General features: G+C 30.2%; 1 protein-coding gene across 1 annotated transcript in view; it reads left to right on the plus strand.

Moving 5' to 3' along the window:
* Window positions 1-1,530: 1,530 nt before the first annotated feature.
* LOC113395567 (uncharacterized) overlaps window positions 1,531-25,371 on the plus strand; it is an 83,348-nt gene continuing 59,507 nt past the window's right edge. Inside the window, exon 1 of the mRNA XM_026633181.2 lies at window positions 1,531-1,855. The gene's annotated coding sequence lies outside the window, so the exon portion shown is untranslated. The remainder of the gene's footprint in view (window positions 1,856-25,371) is intronic.

Genomic DNA, 25,371 nt, shown 5'->3' on the forward strand with positions numbered 1-25,371 from the left:
TTTCATTAAAAGTTTACAAAATGTGCAATCGGTCATTCAATTAACTGCTTATTGTCTTATTGATTGCCTTCATGACATAATTCAGCGGTTTCTGGACTCGTTCATTCAAATTTTTGCAACTACATAAATAGTGTCGAGGAATAATACAATGAAAAGTTAGTAAATTTTGTATTGTTCGCAACAGGTGCGCTATGGGACCCATAATACACGGAGCCCGTATGTCAATAAAATTGAGCACTAGTGGCATGGCATCAGCCCACAGAATAAGTACAAACGGGAGTTACTTACAGAATATATTTAAATATACAATTTATATACTTATATTAAATATTAATTCATATTTTTTTTAAATCCAGAGATATTCATTTTTACGTCCTCAGTATATTACTCAAATTGGATATAAACTATTGGAAGTTCAGGAAATAATATTAATTATTTAATAAATAAAAATATTTTTAGGCGCATAGCTGAATTTTATTATTTATACTGGCGCAACAAATCAAAGTTAGCACAATAAGATGAAGATAGCCGAACATTGTTATGCGAAAGATAATGTGTTAATTATATACAAATAGAAATCAAAATGATATATGTCAAAATTATGTCCCGCCAATTCCCCGTTTAATCGCAGTTCCGATTCTGCAGCTGAGAAATGGACCAGTGTGTCACCAGTAACACGGGATATTACATATTTAAATTTTCTTCACTATCTACTCTAAAGATTTTCTGCCAAATGTATATAATACCACGTAATGTAGCTTTCCTCAAAATGTTTTCCTCTGCCGAGTACCTACCATATGAGTTATAATATAAAAGAATTCCAGCAATTACCTATTTTTTTTTTATTAGACTTAAGAAAGTTATGGCAAAAATAATGAACTTCAGTTTATAAAACATAAATATCCTTTTTTATTTTTTATTCTATTTTCTATTAATTTAAAATGCGACCCACCTGCATCGTGTACAATTCCGGGTCATCCGGAAAACCGGCTACTTTGACATTAGCGTCGCATCATACATTGCCTTCTCGAAGTTCTCGAGTTCTTAAACTTAGTTCAGACCTTAAATTAATGAACGTAAAGGTTGTAATAGTGCAGAACATCATACATTCACGCATCCCCTTACAAATATAATAACGGTCCGCACGAAATGCATCTGCTGAGTTCTTATGAAAGACTAAGATAGCAATATATGATTTAAAGTTTTATGGTTGTATGCTATCCAAATTAATATATATGTTTTTATTGGTTGGTTATTAATTGTAATTTTGTAATGTTAATAATGTTATATAAATGAAACTATAATTTGTATACAATAGTTGTTATTTTAGAATTTATTTATATAAATCTCCTGAATAGCATAAAGAAGGAATTTTGTCTTCTTCATTACATAGAAAACAACGTACATTGTATATTCACTGTTTGTTTTTATTTATATATTTACGTACCGCGTAATCCGCGCTATACGTCTGTGTAACACACCCAGCCTCTCGCCGGTTCGCTTCGCCTTCCACCTGTAGTTGATAACCAACCTCTTTGGCGTAAACACGCTGATGCCATCGCGAGTTTCTAACTACGTTTTGACTCTTTTATTTTTTTAAACATTCCATTTTTAAATTGACTATGTTGTGTTTAATCTGTACTTATTAGTCTCGAAGTCAGTTTAGTTTCTTTTTGTTTTTTTTTTTTTTAATTATTTTTAAGTGTTATCGGATTTAGTGCAGTGACAATTTTTTTTCGATGTTGTTTACACGACATTTGTTTATTTAATTTACTTCGCTGAAGAAGGAGTGAATGTGAAAACTCGAAAACGTCCGGAAGGACGGGCCGACTCTCCCTTCGCATTTCCGCAACAGGTATGTTATTGACCAGTTTAGAAATCGTAATAAGTAGGTTTAAATTTCTGAGATGAAATTTTAATAACATACAGATTAAAAATTCGCCAGTTATTTCAAAATTTGCAAATTGCGAATATATAACAATTAAAGAGTTTTCGTTTAATTCATTTCATATTTAAATTTGACTTTTTCTTATTTAAGATAAAAACGTTTTAATTACGGATTAATTTATGTAAATTTAATTCAATATTTGCATGTATACGAGCAAGTAAAAGTAAGAAGACATAATTAGCGCATAATCACGCTAGAATAAATGAAACTGATTTAATTTTTTCTCTATTTATAGAAATTTTGGTAAAAGGTTGAATTATTACAAAAAAATATGTTTTAGTATTTCAATTACGTACCTAAACATATACAACATAACTATTTATTTTCTGGATTCTAGATTTTTTTAGATTAAATTATATCTATGGATATAAAAATAAGTATAAGTTTATTTTTCAAAATTGTCTTGTGTTGCATTATACTCATATCAAAATAATAAACATGAATCTACATACATGAATAAATCAATTAAATTATACCATCTAGTACTCTTTTATTAAATTATTTTAATGATTTATTATAGATAACTCACGGATCTTAATATACTACTAGTATTATAGAAGTAATATCAGTGTTCAATTGTTTTAGTTTTAACAAATTTGTACCGAATAATACTGTAATTCGATTGATATGGAATATCTAAAATATTATAGGTCGTCAGTACGGACCTATGCTAAGGGTGTGTTAGTGCAGTACACACCTATTATAGTGCACACACTTGGCGCAAATACAGAAGCCTCTTCTAGCCTTCTCTATCTATATCTATCTATAAGGCAAGTCGACACGATCCGAAACTGTACAGGACCAATGGCTTTCTGTCATTTCCTACTTCTAGCTGGGCTCCTAGTGAGAATTTTTCGACGGGAAATTCCGAATTTTTACCGGGTCTATCTGGGGTTTGATCTCGGACCCTCGGATTTGCACACCTTATATCTAGCCACTAGACGAACGAGACAGTCGGTCAATATATCAACAATGCTGTGTCCACTTTCCAATGTCAAATCAGAAAACAGAAAACAGCCAGAAAAGTGTTTAACTAACACTCGCTAAGAAACATTTAATTAACGCAAATTATTAGATTAAAGTGTAAATCAGCGTTTAAGCGCTTGTATATATAATTATGTATTATATAATTTGCTAGAACGTTTGCATATATTTCGCGAAAATAGTTGGTCAAAACAATGTATAGTTTCTAATTAAGTGAAATAATTTCTTGTTTTTTAGCAGAATATTTATATTTAAATAAGAAACAAATTCATGAGGTGAATTAAACTTTTTCGTTTATTTATGTAATACCAGTTGTCACGCGCGGCTTCGCTAACGTTTTACGTATAAGCGTGTTAGGGGTTGTTCGTCAGACGTTAGGTATAAAAAAGTAATGTATTTCCTTAGAGTTCAAGCTTTCTCCATATCAAATTTAATCAAATTTAGTTCAGTGGTTTGGCCGTGAAAGATCAAGAGACATACAGACAGACGTAGTTACTTTCCCATTTAATAGTATATTAGTATAGATAAAAATATCGACCTTCGGATATCCTTATACTCCAAATATTTCCCACATATTAGTTGACGTAATTATCTTTATTTCTCATTGTAATAGTTGAACCTGCAGCGTTACACGCACAAAATGTACTAAATCTCACCTATAGCACACAAACCATCACCCCCAATTATGTCTCCCTCGAAGGGTCAATTAAAAAATTAACCTTTGTCCTTCCCCGGGACTCAAACTATCTCTAAGCGGAATTTCATCTAAATCGGTTTAAGCGTGAAGAAGTTACAGACAGAGTTATTTCGCATTTATAATTTAAGTGTAGAATATGTTTTATTAATATTTATAAAGTATTGCAGTTTCAAAGCAACAATAATATACATTATGCAAAATCAAATCGCGAATGGTTCAATATATTGCTTTGTTTAAGACTGACAATTGCTCATAAAGTCTGAAAGAATTTAGACCCTAATTCATGGTCCATTACCTATAAACTCGTAATAGTTACCTATAAAACCGAACAATTCAAATTAATATTCAAGTCGTTTTGATTATTGTATTACGAATGATCACAGATTCATAAATACAATTGAAATGATTTTGAAAATCGTTAATTTTCGAATTTTGTTATACTTGCCAATGTTTTAACGTAAAGTAATTTCACTATGTAGTATTGAATTGAGTGAGAGTCCTTAGTTAGGTCTAAGTAGGTAGTAGGGCTTTGTGCAAGCCAGTCTGGGTAGGTACCACCCACTCATCAGATATTCTACCGCTACACAACAGTAGTCAGTATTGTTGTGTTCCGGTTTTAATGGTGAATGAGCCAGTGTAACAGGGGCTTAATATTTTAGTTCCCAAGGTTGCTGGCTAATTAGCGGTGTAAGGAATGGTTAATATTTCTTACAGAGCCATTGTCTATGGGCGGTGGTGACCACTTGCCATCGGGTGGCCCATTTGCTCGTCCGCCAACCTATGCCATAAAAAGAAAATAGTAGGGCTGTGGGTGTCGGGATAGGTTCATCGTCCACTAATAATTTATTAAAACGCTAAACAGCAATGTAACAATAATAAAAGCTGGCGTGGATTTGAAATCATAACTGATCTAGGTCTATTAAAAAAATCTTCTCCCCTTCTCCTGTTTTTTTTTCTCAAATGATCCATTTTCACTTTTTAAGCGTTGGCGTGTTTGGTTCTACTACTATAAAAAAAAAGAATCGCAGCTCGGCCCCTATTCGGCCCATAGTGAACTGAATGCAAGCAATACATTATATAAAATACTCTTATATTATGACGATGACCAGTGTTGCTAGTCTTTATAATATAACGACAATGTAATAAAAAATGCCAATATATATTTAATTAAGTACTTATGTACGTAAGTGTTATCACTAGCTTATAAAACCTTATGTTTTATTATTAATTAATGTAATGTTATTTCGATAAAATAAATATTAGCCTCCTTATCAATATCATCTTGAAATATTTATTAAATTATATTATGTCTATGTGTGCTCAAAACACACACATGTACCTGCATTTTCAAATACTCTTTTTTTAATTCACATTGACTTGACATGTCTCATTGCAAAATGTTTAAAATTGGATAAAGGATGCTAATGAAGTATGTATGTTCAATAAAAAATGTTGATGTTTTTTATGCCTTTTGCTTTAAAATATACTATATTTGTTACTGTATTTTAAACCTACCTAAAGGTAGTCTTATTTTTTGTCACAGAGTATAAGTATGGAATAGTCATTCTTTTTCCGACTAAACTTGTTTATATTATAAATATAATATAATTTATTTAATCTATGTATGTTTATAAGGTAAGTTTATGATGCAGTAACAATTATAACATAATACGTATTAAAATGATTTAAAAAGAGAGCAACCAAGGTTTTTCCCAAGGGGCTGTACAACACTCGTGCAATTAACGCTTTGATTTAATATAATTTCGACTTAAAATTGATTCCACGATGATTACACTTCATAAAATATAAGGGTCAAACCGTGTTTATGTGTTATCAAAATTGATTTTAATATTATAATATATTTTTTGTAACTTTTCAATTATCATATTCGGTTCCTATATTTTGATACATTTAATATCTTATTATATTTTTCATTTATTATTAAAAATATTAAACTTCTAAATAAATATATTACTTGCACATTAGGTATATATAGATTTATTCACTTACATAGACCCTACGTTATTTATAGGGGCGCCCCTACCTTATTTGTTGAATTATTATTTATCGGTGTATTGGTACGAGCGAATGACGTTCGTACTTGCAATGTGTCTAAGTGTGTGTGTGACAAAAAAATACATACAAGTCTATATTTTTAATTTTATTTTATTAAAAAAAATATATTAATTTATCGCGGAGGGCATGACTTCGTGAGTGAATAGATCTATATAACAAATCAAATGTTTAGTGTACTTATAAATGTTACTTGAGATTTGACTAGTTGACATACGAGTGTGATGTGCTTGTTTTTCTTTAGATCAAATGTAACAGAAAAAAAATCAATGTTAAACTATAACCTAAAACAAAAACTCAAAGTTAAACCCCTAATGTATAAACCTTTTAACCATGAGTTGGTAATGAAAGTACCTGATTTCGCTTGTCAACGAGAATTGATGCATTGTTAAGTCTGAGAAATGCAAACGGTTGAGAAATTAGATATTATTACACTATTTCAATGAATTCATGGTACGTATAACATTAGGCTATTTTGGCAGTACTACGTATTGTACTCTTTAAATAAAAAATTAAAAAAAAAACTGTATGTAATATTTCATTATTCTTCTAAGAAACAAAATATAAACTTTTCTTCTTCTTTGAAAAGTTATCTTTAGATATAACTTAGCGTCAGACACTTTGAGTACTGGATTATTCGAATTTGAATTGAGATTTCTAGTACAATAAACGTGAATAATTAATTTGTAATTAGCACGAAAGTGCTACAATATGATAGGAAGATGGTTTTTAGTAGGTAGTTACTTGGCCAAGAATCTACTAATCTAGTGTGGCGGGATCCATGAATTAATTTTATAACTCAATATAAAAAAAGTCAAGACCTATCAGGACTACCTGTTTTTATAATAAATATTGGAAAAATATAAACTTACTTATTTTCAATTCTTACTTGTAAGTTCTTACTTAATTTTTTTAATTTTAATAACTATATATTTTGAAATGAAATTTTCTCGCGACTCTGACTGCCTCAAATTAGTTTTCATTCGCATACATTGCTTATATATAAATATATCTTTCTCCGGGTTTTCCTCGATGCGAAATAACATTAAGATTGGTTCATTGGTTTAGTCGTGACGAGGTAACAAACAGACAGACAAGAGTTGCTTCCGCATTTATTATCTGTTTGTAATATAAACAGTAACACTTTCTAGTTTCTATTGGGTTGTAGTAATTCAATGTAGCAACATCACGAACAAACATTGATATTCATTGGTTCTTACTTACTTAACCTTTACTAACTATTTCGACATCTGGATTCCAAAGAACCGATTATTCAAAACTGTGTATTGTGACCGATCAAAGTGAATGAAAATGTCATATTTTTTTTATTAAATTAATCATTGATCACTATATTAAATGTTGCAATAATTTAAGATTAATTTCTTCATAATAATATTTATTTTTTTAAAGTTATATGTCTATACAAATTGTAAATTTAATTTGTACAGGTACATATATGGATTAATAAAATTATATCTTAGTTTCAGACTGGTAAAAGTTTCGTTCGTTCGTTCGTGATTATTGATTCTTATTGATTTATTGATTCTTGAATAAAAACGCGTGTGACGGCTCATTAGCTCCGTAATGGCATTAGAAAAATGTGTGAACTTTTCGAATCTTTGCAAATACATTAGCAAAATTTTAAACTATTAGAAATTTCATAAAATATAGCTTACTTACAGTAAGTGAGTTACTAAAAACTATAAAAATAAAGAAAAGGCATTTTCTGAGAGAAAATATCCTGTACTACAAAAATTAAAACCTTTACGTTCCCTTGTCATTTACTCTTTAGTCTGTATACTCGAAATTAAAAAATAAAAATAAAATTATGTTTTAAACAAGTGTTAATATTATCAGCTTATTTTCTTTTTAAATAAAATACAGTATATAAAATGAATGTAATTGTCATGTATAAAAAGTATTTGGATATAATATCTTAATGTTATTTACGATATTATCAAGCCTTCAAACAATTCTTTATGATATACAAATCAATCACGTAAAAACCGTTCGCCACGAGAAAGTGTTGACCCAACGAAACCGGCTTTGTGCCTCATTCCACCTGATCTTCATATATAACATAACAGAACATATGTTCATAGTCATTTTTTTTTTTAATAGAAAATGCTTAATACTTTTTTCATTACTATAGTAATATAATTAATGAAAACCATGATCCCGTGTAAGTGTTAGGGTACTATTACTAGTTTATTCTTAGATAGGGGTTTTTTATAAAAAAAAAAAAATTGTAGGTTTGAATTAATAATTTTGTTTTTGGTAAAATTTTTTTCCTGTTAACCCTTTCTCTATACTGTTAATCACTTATGATACATAATTATTGTTTAACTGTTATTTGGACGGGAAACCTGTTAATATTAGTAAGAAAAAGTACCAAAGTTGTGTTTTGAGTCGTGAGTACTCCTTTCTAGTTTATCTAAATTTGTGTTATTGGTAGAAGTTAGTAATAATCATAAATAATTCAATTGAAGAGGAATATGAGTTTGTTACTAAACAGTATCCTCCGTGTGCATCCGCAACGTTACTTAATATACAACTAAAAAAAAAACCATTCAATTCTCGACAGTCGAATGTGGCTTTTATCGACCTGTGATTACGATCATGACGATCAACCATCCACGATCGATTAAATAAAATATAATTATGATATTCACCGTTTAAATAGTAGCTTTGTTATATAGCCAAATAACGAATGATTTGAAACGTTTTCTGTTAGATGATTTACATAAAATAAACCGTTTCAGATTATTTCTTGGAACAGTTTTTTTTCGTTCATATATCATAAACGTGGTGATTTGGACACTTTTAATTTTAAACTTTATTGTACATTTTTTAATTACAATCCTGACTCAACTGTTGTCAAATAAAATAAATTTTAGAATAGGTACTCTTTTATAAACATTTATGCGGCCAAGATTTCAAATTTAATTATTCATAATTTTCATATTACTTGAAAAAAATACAATACAGTTAGATATACTTAGAACATACTATTATATTATATATATTATATTGCTTAATTATATATATATTCTAGGAACTATAGTTATGAATAATTAAAAAAAAAAACTAACTCCGAATAAACGTCTAAAAAGTTAATTAAGTTATTCAATATACTTATTATATAAATAAATGTTATTTAAGGTGTCATACATATGTTATAAATAAAAAATACTTATTCGATTTGTTTTATAACAGTTTTAAAGATGGTATTTGTAATAACGAGTTTTGAAAATCGATTACCATATTCAAAAGGCCGTTATGTTTTGAGACCACGAATTAACTTGTTCTGTTCTTGTTTATATCATTGCCATTGCAGAATGTTCTATACATATATTTAAAAAAAAAAACATTTTTATCTTATAGAGCCGTTAAATCAAACGATTTTTTTTTTTATTTATAATTGACTTAGTTGAAACGTGAATGATATTGAGCTGGTGGATTGGTTTTGTTTTTATATTAAGAAAATTAATAATAATAAGGTAATTTTTTTTTTTGATTTTTTATCAAGTTTTTTATTATATCATTTATATAATGATCTGTTGTCATCAACGTTTTTTTACAAGAATTGTGTATCTTACATGTAAAATTTTCTTTTTACGTCCGTAGTTAAGATAGTATTTTTTGCTATACTTTCATGTATATTTGTATTTGTACAAATATTTGGTTATGTGTGTCGTAGGAGTAATCTGTTCTGGTTATAGATTCTCTTAATGTTTAATTGAAATTGAAGTAGGAGTAATACTACGCTAATTTATGATTGTGGTTGCTCAGAAAGGTGACCGGAGGTCAACAGGTTGTGATAAACAAATTCGGAACTCGACATTAAAATCAATCGTGAAATGTAAATATCGATACCTGTTTTCATGAAAAAATCAATGCAATAATAACGATAATTTAGATTTGATTTTAACGATATAACTCTTCTAGAAAGAGATAGCGAATGTGCGAAAAATATTAAGAAGTCAAACCAACCGGAGATTTATTCCTGTGACGTGAAACAGCCAAAGTTTTAGAAAGAGAAAACACTCAATACTTTTCATTCGATACAGCGAATCAATATTTTGACATTTCGATTTCAAATTTCTCAATTAATTCTTACAGAATAGTTCTATGATTCATTTGGAAGAGGATTGCAAAGACGTAAGCGACAACGCGAAACGGAAGTAACAATGACGTTTCTGCAAATTTTTTGACGACGCACTCGAAGCGAAAGTATATTTCCCATAGTTGCTTCGCTTGGTCGCGCAGATTGTTTTCAGCCTGCACTTGCTTCTATCGAAAGTTCAGGTGTATTGTGTAAAAACATTAAATGTTAAGTAATCAGTCCACTGGCTCGAACAGAACCGCGATTATAATCATTAAGTTCTATTCTTACAATTGTTGATTAGAAATGAAACGTACTTAAAACGTAGACAATTTCCTTATTTCGCGTTCTAGCAAAGATCCATTAACGTAATGCTTTTTTTTTTATTCAATTATAGTTTCATTTAATAAATTAAAAACAATATCAGTAATGTAATTGCGAATACGTGTGATAGATTTTAACCGAAGAGTAAACACGTGATTAATGTGTTTATAATTCATCTCGTGCTCGGCGGTAGACGAAAGTGTCATTAGGAAATCTTCATAACAATTTGTCGATGATTTTCTCATATGTATATGTAAAAAGGTCAAATTGCTGTAGTGAATTGAGGTAGTGGTGGATAACGCTACAAGCCTTCTCTTTAACGCGAGAGCTATTGCCCAACAGTGAGACATTTACGAACTCTTACTCGATATAAATAACATTAATGCAACAGCTAATGTTAACAGATAATATACGTAGTAGAATATCGATATTAACGAAATAGTCGATAGAAATAATGTCACTATGAGAATTTATACCTTAACGAAATCGATATGTGACGTGGTACTGTTAACATGTAAAGTGTTTTTATGAAAAACAAACAAGTTTTCAAGGCCGTCTATGTATTTGACGTGTGTGACGTGTATTCACACCTGTTAAAACTTTTCTATTCTTTAATAATAACAGAAAATTACTTTTGTGTTTTGACAGTATTTGCTAAGAACCACAGATAATAAATATATAATTTTTTTTTTATATTTCACATTGTATTTAGCTGTTCTTTAAATTATTTATTCGATAAAGATTTTTCTAATATATTTATACCGAATAATACAATATATTTTTAATATAATATAATACAACTTATTTCAAATATATTTAGGTTCGTTGCTTTCGAATTATTAAAAAATCCGAAAGTAATATAATTATCAAATGCTTTTATTCTCATATACCTTATGTTTTTAAAATGATTTATCCAAATATTTTTAACGCCTTTACTAATTTTTAAAGCGTTTGTATGTTAATATTTCTAAGAGATGATATTTGGTATAGATCGAAGGACGACGCATGATGTCATATAATATTTAAAAATCAGCAGAGTAGATCGTATAAAGAGGAAAATAAGGCTTATTTTATATATTTTTAAGTTATAGCAATAACTGTTTACTTATTCAAATTCGAATAAACTGGTTGAAAATATTTATTTTAAAAAAAAATTGATAATGTGCTTTACGAAATTTGGACTTGGAACGTTATTTTATAAAACGGCAAAAATGACTAAATTTAGGGATCAATTCAGGATTGAGACAGTTAAAATTATTATAATGCAAGCATAATCAAATTATTTGACTCCTATTAAAATCTCAATCAACTCATTTTAAAAGGGTAACCAATGTGCTTAAGTTATAATTCGTAAGACTGAAGTTATTTTAATAAAATAACTATGTAGGCCTTTGATTTAAATATTTTTCGACATCATTATGATTATGTGATTCGTCAAAATTATATAATTAATGTAATATTCATATTATTTTGCATATTTGTGCCCCGGACAACCAACGTGGGTTGTCCGGGGCACAGAAAAGGACCCATTGCACCTAACACCTCACACACATCACATATGGACGAAACCGCGAGCGGAAATTAGTATGACACTATTTTAATTTTATCTTAGTTACTACTAAACAGTAATATAGGTTTTAATGCTCATTTTTCTGCGTTATTTATATCTGTTTGTGTCTATGTGTATCATCAGCGTGATGATTTATTTTTGTTTTTTTTTTCCTAATTGTGTCCAGCGTAAAAAGATTGATGTAAATATTACCTAGGAATTCATAGATTATAAATTAATTACATATAAACATAATACATAATCAGCCTGTAAATTTCCCACTGCTGGGCTAAGGCCTCCTCTCCCGTTGAGGAGAAGGTATGGAGCATATTCCACCACGCTGCTCCAATGCGGGTTGGTGGAATACACATGTGGCAGAATTTCGTTGAAATTACACACATGCAGGTTTCCTGACGATGTTTTCCTTCACCGCCGAGCACGAGATGAATTATAAACACAAATTAAGTACATGAAAATTCAGTGGTGCCTGCCTGGGTTTGAACCCGAAATCATCGGTTTAGATGCACGCGTTCTAACCACTGGGCCATCTCGGCTCATTAAATTAATTAATTATTATAAATATTGCTTAATATTTTTTTACACTTCTAATGCCTATCGTGGTGATATTCAGCTCTGCCAGTCTATCAATACGAATAAATGTACAGAACACATATTCGTAAGGTTTGTATTGCAGTTGCTGTTTTCGATAACGCCATCTTGTTGCTCACCTTGACATTTAGCAAATGTGTAAATCTTCTTTTGGATTAAGTACTTGTCTCCGCAATTTTTTTTGCAGTACATATTTTTTTTTATAATGCGGATGGATACAAGCTTTATTATTAAGTTTGTTTTCTAAATAAATCCATACTTATATTACAAATCCGATACTAACTCAGTCGCCAAGTGTAGGTACGTCACTTTTACGTCTAAGTAACCGATTTTTATGAATTTTGGTATCGAGTAAACTTAGCTATTTTTTAAAATTTTCTCCTCTAGAAGGTTGTTGGGGATGAAGGTTTGTTTACTATTTACACTAGCTATAAAAGTTTTACAAATGATACTTGGCAGGGCCGGACCGTAAGTTTAGGGAGGCCTGGGCTAACACTACTTAGGGGCCCACCTAAGACATATCTGAACGTAGACTTGCAGGACTCGCAGGGCTGCAACCATACGATCTGTTTAATGTAATAAAGTTATGGATTCTTTCGCATTATAGTCTATTTTTGACTTTGAGTTGACTTAGCTGGGGCCCCCTTGAATACACGGCCCTGGGCTGAAGCCGAAAAAGCCATATGGTAGATCCGGCCCTGATGCTTGGGTTTAGCCCGCGGCTTTTTTAGTTTAGCTTGTGCTAAATAAGTCAAGTAAGAATTACAATAATGTAATTCTTACTTGACTTATTAACGTTGATAGATGTATTTAACAAACAAAATAATGCATATTTACGTACAGTTTCAGTTAAAATCAGTAGACAAAGTTATGTCTATGATTATATACCAATTTCATCGCGATCGGTTGAACGTTATAGAAATTGATGTACTGCAGCGCTTTATAGCTGAGCGTTACGACAAAGTCTATGTTAGTAGTATAAAAACCTTTTCTATGAATATATATACATATATAAATGGTAACATGCTAACATATTTGTCTACATGGTGTATATGTTTTAAACCCAAACATACGACAATATACATACTGTATTTATAGATGAAACAAATTATTTTGAATATATAAACTTTATATACTAAATAAATATATATTTACTTGCAACATATACATATATAAGCTATAACACATGTACAAGATATAATTCGATCTCAACGGTGACGGATAACATGAGTAGGTAAACCTGTATGAAAATCTACTAATACATGTACCCACCAACCTAAACTCCAAACTACCCCAGCAGTGGGATAAGCTGTTAATCTATCTAGCTTCAATTGTCAGTGTAATCACTGTGTCAGCGAGCGTGTTCTACAATTAACCTGGTGATTGCATTGAATTTGATTTAGATGAGAAATATCAAGGCGTTCGCGAAATGGAGTAATAAAAAATAATAATTCCAGTTAATGTTCCATCACATGTTCAATATCGTAGATAGGGTGGCTTCGTGTGAAACGGGGAATATTATGAAATCACTCGCTATTACGGGATGATAGCTATCCATAGACGAAATAACCGACGATCGTTTTTTTTGAACATCTTGCTAATCTTCGTTATGGATGTTATGAAATTAAATATATAATGTATTTACTAAGTGTGTGAGACGTGTCTATGATAAATCATAGTGAAATATATATTGAGTTTCGTGTTACGAGCAATCAAGGCAGTTAATATTATTGCAATTGTTTTTAGGCTGTATAAAGATCGGTCTTAAACATATTTGTTTCAGATAAATTATTAATATTTAGTTTTACATGACACGTTTTTTTTTCGGCGTTTCATGTGTGTGTTGTGTTGTTGACTCTAAAAATATCGACTTGATCATTAATATAATAATGCATCCATTTATCAATTTCTTTAATTCTCTAAAATATTAGATGCCTAAATAGTTTTGAATATTTTTATTGAATCTAAAAACAAAACACAATTACCTTTTTTTCAAATATTTAAAAGACGGATATATTTGGAACTATTCCTATATGTGCGATAGATTATATAGTTGTTTATTTTTATTGATGTGAAATGCTTTCAATTTAATACATCAGGATAGCTACCCTTTCGTGTTGCAAACGATTTCGTGCTTGAACGGTGAACGGTAGGTAGTTTACTAAAGTGTTATCCGTGCCTTCGAACTTTGCTTAATACCATCAAGGGAATTGGTGCCAAATAGCTATCGTTAAAACAAATTGAAATGAAAATCGCAACGCTTATACTTTATTGTTATTATGTAAATGTTTCGACTACACGATGAAGTTTTTATTACTATTAAGAAAGTAATTGAGTTACACGGAATAAGGAGAAAATGATACGCTCGTTAACTTTCGAAAATCACATTGAAATATATCTTAATTTTCAAATATTATGTATAAACATACTGTTACCCACCCGCTTCGCTTCAATAAGCGAGAAGGATCAACGGAATTCTTTGTTTTTTATATCATAAGTAAGCGGACTTGCACATGGGCCACCAAATGGTAAGTGGTCAACTACCAAGAAATTGGCGCCGTAACCTCTAACCTAACCGTTCACATTAAGTATCGCCAATGCGCCACCAACCATAAAAACTGAGATGGCCCTTGTGCTTGTAGTTACACTGGCTCACTCTTCCTTAAAACCGCAACATAATAATACTAAGTAAGTATTGCTGCTTCGTGGCAGAATATATGATGTGTGGATGACTACCTAGACGGGCTTGCACAATAGCCCTACCACCAAGTTAATCTATATCTTCGTACGAATATGAAATTAGCGCGTCAATCAGTTTCCACGTGATTGTCAAGAAGAAAAAACATATGATATTGAAGATTGTTTAATTGAATAATAATAATTAAATCGTTAAAAATAATATTACATTTTATAAAAAAATACTACAGTTAAGGTTGCGGTTCGTATTTTATATCTCATTTTACAGATATTCATAATACTTTTTTTTAAATTAAATCTTTTAATTTATTTACCAGCGATTACAAATTTACAGCCATATTAAAAATGGACTGAATCGAATTATTTTCAATTTAAATTTTCATCAGCAACCTTTGTCTGTGATTTACATGGTAAATTTTCGGCCATTTTGGCGTCCGTTTATCGAACTATGATTGCTTTTTAAAATGTTGATACACATTCTAACAAATTAGATATTTAATTTTCTTTCTTTAAACTTAATTTATACTTAGATGCTTAAGGTATAAGTCACATTTTTTTACCATATTAGTCTATTAAGCCAGTTTAGTGCATTTTTAAACACGATAGGAAATAGCTCAAGTTCCTAACGCGAGTTATAAGATAGGCGATTTCCTTTCAATTTTATGAAATAAAATTTAAACACGGATTATATCGGTAAATATACTTAACTAGAATTTACTTAATTTTGTTAAATACTAGACAGACAGACAGATTTCGAAAATCGAAACTGTAATTGTAATTGAATCAATGGAGACAACGGATTTGGTAATCAAATATTTAATACTAAAAGTTTTATAGGAAGTAATCATTAATATTTTTTGTATAAAAAGTTATGTAGACGGACGGGCAAATGGTCTGAGGGTAAGTGGTCACAAACGCCCATTATCGCTGTAAGAAATATTACCCTTTCCTTACATTACCAATGCGCCACCAACCTTGGACCTTGAGATAAAATATTGGCCCTTGTGCCTGTAGTTACAATGGATCAAAACAATACTAAATATTATTGCTTGCTGTTAAAATATATGATGTGGGTATTCTACCCAGACGGGCTTGCAGAAAACCCTAGCACCAAGTGTTAGAGAAAATTAAAATAAAAAGTCATAACCTAAACCATATTAGCGATAACAGCATTGCAGATAATACTATAAGTGCATACAAGTATTAGTCATGTAAATTATTTCAACAGAGTTCATTGAGTATGTAGATATGTTATACGGAAAATTCTAAATTCTACACGATTGCTAAACGTCGTGAATTAGCGCGTTCGTTGGCCGAATAAGTAAATAGTTTGAGCAACTAAGCGACATTTTAAAATCGACGTCAGATGTTTATCGAGTGATGTTGAAATAAGGTCATAGGTTATTTTTGTTTAGGACTTTTTGACGAATAATTTAAATACAAGGAAGTCCGTTATATAAGAGATGATTTATTGAGTTTTGGTGCTTGTTTGGGTTGGATGTTTTTGCTATAAAAATACCCTTTTTTATAGCATTGGTTGGTGGACGAGCATATGGGCCACCTGATGGTAAGTGGTCACCACCACCCATAGTAAAAGGCGCTGTAAGAAGTATTAACCATTCCTTACATCACCTATGCACCACCAACCTTGGGAACTAAGATGTTATGTCCCTTGTGCCTATGATTGCACTGGCTCACTCACCCTTCTAACTGGAACACAACAATACAGAGTACTGTTATATGGCGGTAGAATATCTGATGAGTTGCACAAAGCCCTACCACCAAGTAAACTGACTTGGCTGATTTAAATTAAATTGCAGTGAGTGTGGTATTTAACCTCATTCAATTAAGTCTATGCCTACATATACGAGTACAGTATTACAAAAAAAATAATTAAGAGGTTTTATGTGTATTGATTGACATGACATAATTTCATTTTATATATATATTTGTGTGTATGTGTGTGTGTTTTTACTTTATTAAGACCTAATGGGATAATTATACTATAATATTATTTATGGACCGACCTGTTTTCGAAAATCCACTAATACAAGCCGCTGGAGGAATATCGCAAGAGTCGCATCAAAAGACAGTAATTCGTAATCACGACCTCTCAGGCAAGAGAAAACGACTTAGAAGGAGATATTTTATTCGATTTTTTAGTAAATTTCTACGTTACATATATCTTGAAATAGATAAGTTTAATTGATTTTAATAAATAGCTGAGATGGCTCAGTGGTTCGAAGACGTGCATCTTACTCCATTGCCGGTTCAAACCCAGGCAAGCACAACTGAATTTTCATGTGCTTAATATGTATTTATAATTCATCTCGTGCTTGGCTTTTAAGGATGACTGCATGTGTCTAATTTCAATTAAACTATTCGACATGTGTATACAACCTCCTTTTAGCAGCGTGGTGGAATAAGCTCCAAACCATCTTCTCAAACGAATAGGAGGCCTTAGCCCTAGTAGGAAATTCACAGACATACATTTAAAAAAAAAAAAAATTATGACTCATTATCCGATTAAGGAGTATGACAAATCTATAAGTATTAAATACATGTTCTTGATTTTTAATTTCATCAAAATATAAATATATGATAGTATGTAGGTTATTCTTAAAATTGTTACACGAGTAAAAGCAAGGCCTCTTTTTACTTTCGTCGCGATCACCGTCTCCAAGGTTTTTCGTAAAATATCGTAAAAATGTTTCAAGACCATCCTATATGCGGAATAAAAGTAATATTCGATAAGAAATATACGTTCGAGGATTCTACTTAAATATCAACAAAAAAAAAAAATTACAATGAGGTTACATTAAATATATAAGAATTATGCTTCATATTGAGTACGTAATTTTAATAATAATTATTAATTAATGTAAAAATAATTAAAAGTTTTTGCGACTCAGATTTGAAAATGTCAGCCAAAAGTTAAACTGATAAATAAGTGTGAATACAATTAAAAGGTATCACCGTAAGCCACCAGTGCGATTCTGTAAGATTTCACTTCGCTTCTCACTAGAGATATTCTGTAAGAAGGAAACTAAACTCACCGCAGAACACGTGCGTCAGAAATGATGTGACATTGACGACTATAAATTTATAGGATACACGTATCAACATGGTGTATCACATGACTTTACGTAACATTTCACGTTCGTGTTCGAGTTTCGAGTTTATACGGAAAACCTTTACAGTTTTCAAATTTTTACGAGCCAGATTCAAATTGAATTTGAAGAAAAATAATAAAAAATGTTCATGTTTTCGGTAAGAATGTGGCGTATACCCACGTGGACCAGCACAGCGCCCTCTAATACAGTTATATATATATGTAATAGAGACCTAATTATTTCTATTAAAAAAAAAAACATTATATTTTATAGCGGATATCCGACTAGCTGCTTAAATTCTGAATTCAATTTTAGTTATTAGACATTAAACCGGATTGAAATTGATATACTAGTGAAAGTAATAAATTGCCGATCTAAACGATTATTCTATATATAATAACATAGTCGAACGTTCATTATATATGTATATATCTATTATATACATTCTGGTGCTTATATATGATATGACTTTCAATGTAACTAACATTGAATGAAATGAAATGAAAAGATAGTTATACGTCTTATAAATAATTGGTTTCGAAATATAAAATAAATATATATATTTATTTATCTAGTTTTTTAAGCGCACTTCCCAGAAAATTGTTTTAGAATCTTATTTAAATATATATTTTCTTATGTCATTGTCAATGATAGGAAAAAAGAATTGGAATTTAGCCTCTACTTATATATAAGTACTGGTATTCATTTAATACCTATGCGATATAAATCTGTCTGGTTATGTGCAAATTATTTGTTAAAGGAATTCACGCTTCTTAAGGGCCTGGAAATTCAGATTGTAGTAAATATAATTTACATAAGCTACATGACTTATGTTAGAGAAAGAGCTTCGTGCTCCAAAAACTCGGTTCGTATAATAAAATGTACAATAATATTATATGTACGTCTTATATGGTGATTATGAAGGTCAGAATACGCCGTAGACATCACCCGATCGCGGCCGTGAAATTTAGGGCGATATTCTAGGTTTTTACTCATTTTTACTATACGTCAGTTCACCGTTAGTAATTCCACAATGGCAGAATTAGCCATGCTTGTTAAGGTGATACGGTGAGGTAATGGAAAGTTGCCCAGTAATTGTTGTTTTATTGGCTGTTACATATTTAACCAGTTGTTTTATTCAAGTTCGTGCAGTGTTTGTCTCATATTATAAAACAAAAGACGCGTCTCTTTGTTAACAAGTCAATAAATAAATAGTTAAAATGACTTTTGATGTATTTGATGATGATGTAACAGAATATTTTTTTCCGTTTACTCCATCTGCAGTTTGTTTTATAAACTGATACTGATTATAAACATTCGAGCGGAGCCGTGATGACCACGATGGAAGGAAATTATGCAAGTTAAAATCCGGGTAAGAACCGGTGAATTGGCGGTACTACTTGGCCGTGAGGGAAAACATCGTGATGAATCTGCCACATGTGTATGGCCACCACAAAATGCACTGGAGCAACATGATGAAACAATCTCTAAATCTTTTCCTAGGAAAATTTGTAAACTTTTGTCTAATAATTTTCAATTTAGTAGTGAATATACCTACATAACTTTTTGCTTGAAAATTGTCCGCAATCTCAGTAGTGTTTATTAATCCCATACGTGGGAAATAATATGTTATTGCGTTTTACCCAGAAAATGCCTATTCGCTGTGTCCTATACCTGGTCTTTATGAACGTATCTACACATATTAATTCAATTTATAAAATACAATATCCAGCGATTCCCAAGCCGCAATTACACGGGAAGATAGATAAAATACGTTAAAAACGACGCGATAAAAACGTATTTTGTTAACTCAACACGCACTATTGAATCACGAATATATATATACTCTATTCCAATGGGAATAGGAGAAAAGATAAATAAACAACTTTGACCTTGAATTGACATGACATTTTAGTTACACTAGTGAGGGAAAATTATTGAGTGAATGGGTAGAGAATACTAAGGAACGATATATTTTATTGGTATTACGTAATTTTTTAAATAAATTTTAGATAAATTGCAAGAAAGGTATATTAAAATTTTTAGATAGCTGCATTTTTAGGCTTAAATAAAAATTTGGTCGTTAGTTTTGATTTGGATCGTTTAAGTTTTGATTGGGTATTTCGCAAATAGCCTTATTAACTTATAAAGAGGTAGTTATTTTCAGTGATAAGTCATAGAAACACACTCACAATTTCATTTATATGAATAGATTTTTATTCCATCATTAATAAAAAAAAACATTGTATGTTTCAATAATGAAGTGGCATTTTCAAGACATATGACGTATTTTATAATACTAAGGTTTTGAATAAATAAAATTTTATATATCTTTCAAAGAAACTCTTACTTTATCTTATATCTAAAACGACTTTGACCTTGAAATACATTAAGTAGCATTAATTTTTCGAAAAAAAAAGAAACAAAATGTAATTAAAAATAACATCTTATCTTAATCTTCAAACCGAAAAAGTAATGTTCAATCAGCGTAGGTCGTGTTGATGGCAAATCAAAAGTCAGTAGGCAAAAGCAAAAGGTCGTAAATACTAAATCGGTTACAATTACAGTACAATTTTCTGTAAAATGAATTAATTCTTTTAAATTTTTTGTCTATACCTTACTATATAAAATAATAACATTTTTATCGAACAATATGTAACTTTCTATATATATATTATATTTCTATATTATATTATAATCCATATAACCAATTAAATAAATATATATTTAAAAAAAAATCTAAACTGTATGATAAAACTAAAATAATATATTTTTTATCTGTATAAATTTATTCATTTTCCATTCTTTTAGCGAACATCCTTAGTAAGGCCTCCATTTTAATTGTTCGTTCATCGAAAAATGGTGTTTTGAATGTCCACAAAACTGTTTTCGTTACTTGGAAAGTCAAATTTAAGTGGATTTACGTAGTTAAGTGAAATATTGTTATATTAAAAATGAAGATATATTAATAAAGAACTGTTTGTAGTAAATCATAAAGCGGACTTATCAACAAAACACTCGTGATATTGAAAAGTACGGTTTGTTTTGGTTTTTTCCTATTCCCATTGGAATAGAGTATACAAGAATTTGGAAATTTAAATGCGAGAACGCCTAGACATATTGTATTTAAAAAAAAAACAAGATCTCACTTGGGATAATGTAACGATAATCTATTCATCTAAATCTGTATTTAAACGTAAACGAAAAAAATACTCGCGTAAAAACAGATCAAATTGAAATATCATCATTAATTTAGTTAGTTTGGAGTGATTGACGAGTTCGGGTAACGGATTCTATAGAGAAGAATATGTAATTCAGAATGTTATATATATAATACCCACAACCAAGATTATTCTAGAGGATGTTACATAAAAATATTTCACATAGATTAAACACACGTTACCATCTCATCGACACCAAAATATCTATAAACGGCGCAACTACGAGGAATTATTTATTATATAATAAAGATGTCGAGTTAAGAAGGCTATTATCCAATCACGCAAATTGTTATTACATCATAAATCTGCCATCACCGAAATATTTGCATTGAAATGTTAATTCAATTCAGTTAATTTAATATTCAATTTCGTGACACGTCAAACGTCCATTTTGGCGCTAATTTTGTACGTCATTGCCTATTGGTCGATCTTAGTTGCTGTGTTTTGTAATGTATAAATTTTATATAATACTATAATTGAATTAAATTAATTCTTATGAGAAATAATTAATAGAATAGATTTGATCAATTTCATTTTAATCGTAAAATAATCCATAAGCGATTCTGCTTCTTTATTTACTTCTTTTTTTTCTTGCGTTTAAGGCTCAAATTATTCTGCCAGTAAATTAATTTTAATTCCCGTTTTAAACAATATTAAATAATTTAATTTTTGGTATCTACTCAGAGTTCTGAATAATTACCTTACTTTGTATATGTACTTTAGTTTAAATATTTCAGACATAATTAGTAGTAAGTTACTATACGTTATATTGTTGATTATAAATAGAACTATATATATATTGTACTATTGTATATCTCTTTTGATGACTTGACTATCTTGAATATCTTGTTCACCAGATTCATTTTTATTATTATCTTTTATTTAAAAAAAAAAATCGAAACGACCTACACAATTTAGCATATACTGCCAAAGTGATACAGTCAGGCAACAATAAACTTAATAATATATAATATTTTTTTCATCTAAAGATTTATTAATAGAACGTAGGTATTTGCGTTAAAGAAAACTTGTTTACTACAATTCTAGTTCATATTTCACTAGGTAATAATTATATAGTTATTTGCTATAACTACGTTAGTTTAAGAATTAGAACGTCTCGTTAAATAATTCATTCGCCTCCATTTGACCTTACATAGTGCTGGCAATGTGACTGACTCCGTTTGGAATGTGCTGACAAAATATAAAATAACTCTTATATCGTAATATTAATATAGTCAATTAAATTACGTAACGATTATTTAATTAAACATAACGTAAATACGAACAACAACATAAAACCATGTAAGCACGTTATTTAGGGAATGACACGTTTGAATTCAATAATATTATGTTATGTTGCATGTAATTTATGATAATAGAAAAACCTATTATATAATTTAATTTAGCCCTTAGTAAACAATGATGATCCAAGTGTTTATGTGTGAGAGAGAGTTCACACAGGGGCAAGTTCGTATAACTTTGTTTTGACAGATGAAATGACATTAACTTGATATTATCTATCTGTAATATTATATTATTTACTTCTATAATACCAATATTATTTTAACAAGTCGCTGCTAGTCAGTATCGTTTTTGTAATTCGAACGGGAGTGGCTTTGTATGAGGTAACACAGGACAAAACACGCAGACCGTAAATATAAAAAAAAAACTTAACAAGAAGCAGTGGGATCCATGTATTGTCGATTTAAAAAAGTTTTATTGTATAGAATTTATATGGTTTTATTGATTGCTTGCTCGGTCAACCGGAAAGCATGGCGTAATTTAACATGGGAATTGGAAGACACGCCCTTGAATTTCGACATTTATTATATTGTACAATGCACATACATATTTAAATGGCTGCATTCATCATTTAAATATGTATGTGCAACCGCGTTTATTAAATGTTGATATGTTATAAAAAAAATCGTTAGGTTTTTAGCAAAAGACTTTTGCAATACAATTTAGAATTCCCTCCTCCTAAGAACTGAAAAGAAGACTTTAAAATTGTAATATCACAAGATTTTTCAACTATATATTAGACTGCTTATATAACCTTTTTATTTATTAGGAACTATATAAAAGCATCACTTATAATAAATAAATAAAAATATATAGTATCTCAGCTACGTTAAACTAGGTTTCGCCAGAGTTTTGCTCGCGTGTGGGGCTTATATTTATTTTCCCGGGATTAACCTATGTGATGTTTCAGAATATAACCTATGTCAGTGAAAAATTTCATTTAGATCCGTTCAACATTTCTGGCGTTATTAAATAACGAACATCCATCCATTCAAAATTAGTAATATAGATAAAACTATTTAATGATTTGATAAATATCACTGTCAACTAACAATATATATTGCGTTATTCCATATACAGTGGATTCACTCACACTAAACTACAAATTATACTACACTAGTACATACTTGAAAATAAAATACCATTTTTTCCTTTGACCGGCTAAAGTCTAGTCACGTAAGGTCACAGCAAAAAACTGATAATAATATCAATGTCATATTAAAAATAAATTCTTTTCATGTAATTTTCAATCACAACGAAGACTTGAATTGTCATTATCATACGGAACTAAGATTGTAAAGTTTACCGAGAACTGCCGACATAACTCAGTAGTTTCTCTATCATACGGACTGTAATGTTACCATATGTTTTTAATATAAGCTTCCAACTATATAACAACTATAATAATATAACAACCAAAAATAAAAGTAGGACCTTATAAATACCAGTGTTAGGCTTTTTTGCTTTAGTGAAGAAGTCTAGGAGATTTTTTCAAGGCGAGTTGGCTGATGCGAGGGAAACAGAATTTTAAACGCCGAACACAGTCAATGGTGTTTGGCTAGGTTTGAGCAATCATCGGTTAAGGGTTACGTCTTCGAATCAATTCTGTCTTATCTCTGCCAAACTTATAAAGTGTCAAATGTAAAAAGGGATTTTGAATAGTACATCTCGAATAGCATATCGTGACCTAAGAAGGATGTATTGATTTTGCGTAGTCTAAAACTTGGTATTAGGTAACAGTTTCTATCAAAATAAGTATTATTGAGACAAAGCTTTGATATATAAGATGCAGCGTTTTAGTAGTAATTAAATTATCTCTGCTTGCGTGTGCCTGTGTGTGTGTGTGTGTTTTACATTTGTGTGTAAAGATGTATGCGTGTTTACTTGTATTTTTATTAGTTATGAATAAATATCATTTCGATATGACTATTGTTTCCAGTCATATAATGGGATAGTCCGAGCGTTCGGTTCTACTCCGTTGCACACAAACGCACCGACGTACTTTTACGTAATATCATCGCGTAATAGGGACGGCGAAAGTCTCATAAAAAGTTGAATATGTAGCTAATATACGCACACATCAATACATATGCACCTCGATAACACTGAAGACGTTCATATACGAAGAGAGTAAACGTAAACCGATTTGTGAAGATACATATTATTTCTTAAAGAAATATTATGGAGAAGGTTTATACAATCATATCAACTTTACAAAGGACAGCCAACCGGCAAAGACATCAGAACGTCCGCCGGATTTTGTTAGTATAATAAGTTAATAGCTACGAAAAATTAAAAAAGCTAGTTTTAATGAAAGCTAATTTAGAGATACGACTATAAGTCTTTTATCATTACTTTAGTTTATTAGTTTTCACACCAGATTTACAACCGGAAAGGCAGTTTATTTTGACCGGTTATTACATGAATTCTGTCGGCATACAAACAAATAAAAGATGTAATAAAAACTAAACACTTTTATATTCATGCACTGGGCAAGAAAGTATCGAAAGTGTCTTAATGGAGATTAACGAACCTCATATTTCTATATGATAAATATAATTATGTACATTTGTTAAACCATAGATTATTAATGCCATTAAGAAACAAAACTAAACTTTTAAATATTGTGTATCTATGCCAAGTTGAATTTAGGGATGCCAATTTAGGGAGGAGCACTCACTCGTCGATACTAATTTTGTTTTCACGTTTAGTATTGTTCCAATTTGGTACTTGGTGATAGGGCTTTGTG

This window comes from Vanessa tameamea, chromosome 21 (genome assembly GCF_037043105.1).
Source record: "Vanessa tameamea isolate UH-Manoa-2023 chromosome 21, ilVanTame1 primary haplotype, whole genome shotgun sequence".
Classification (NCBI taxonomy): Eukaryota; Metazoa; Arthropoda; class Insecta; order Lepidoptera; family Nymphalidae; genus Vanessa; species Vanessa tameamea.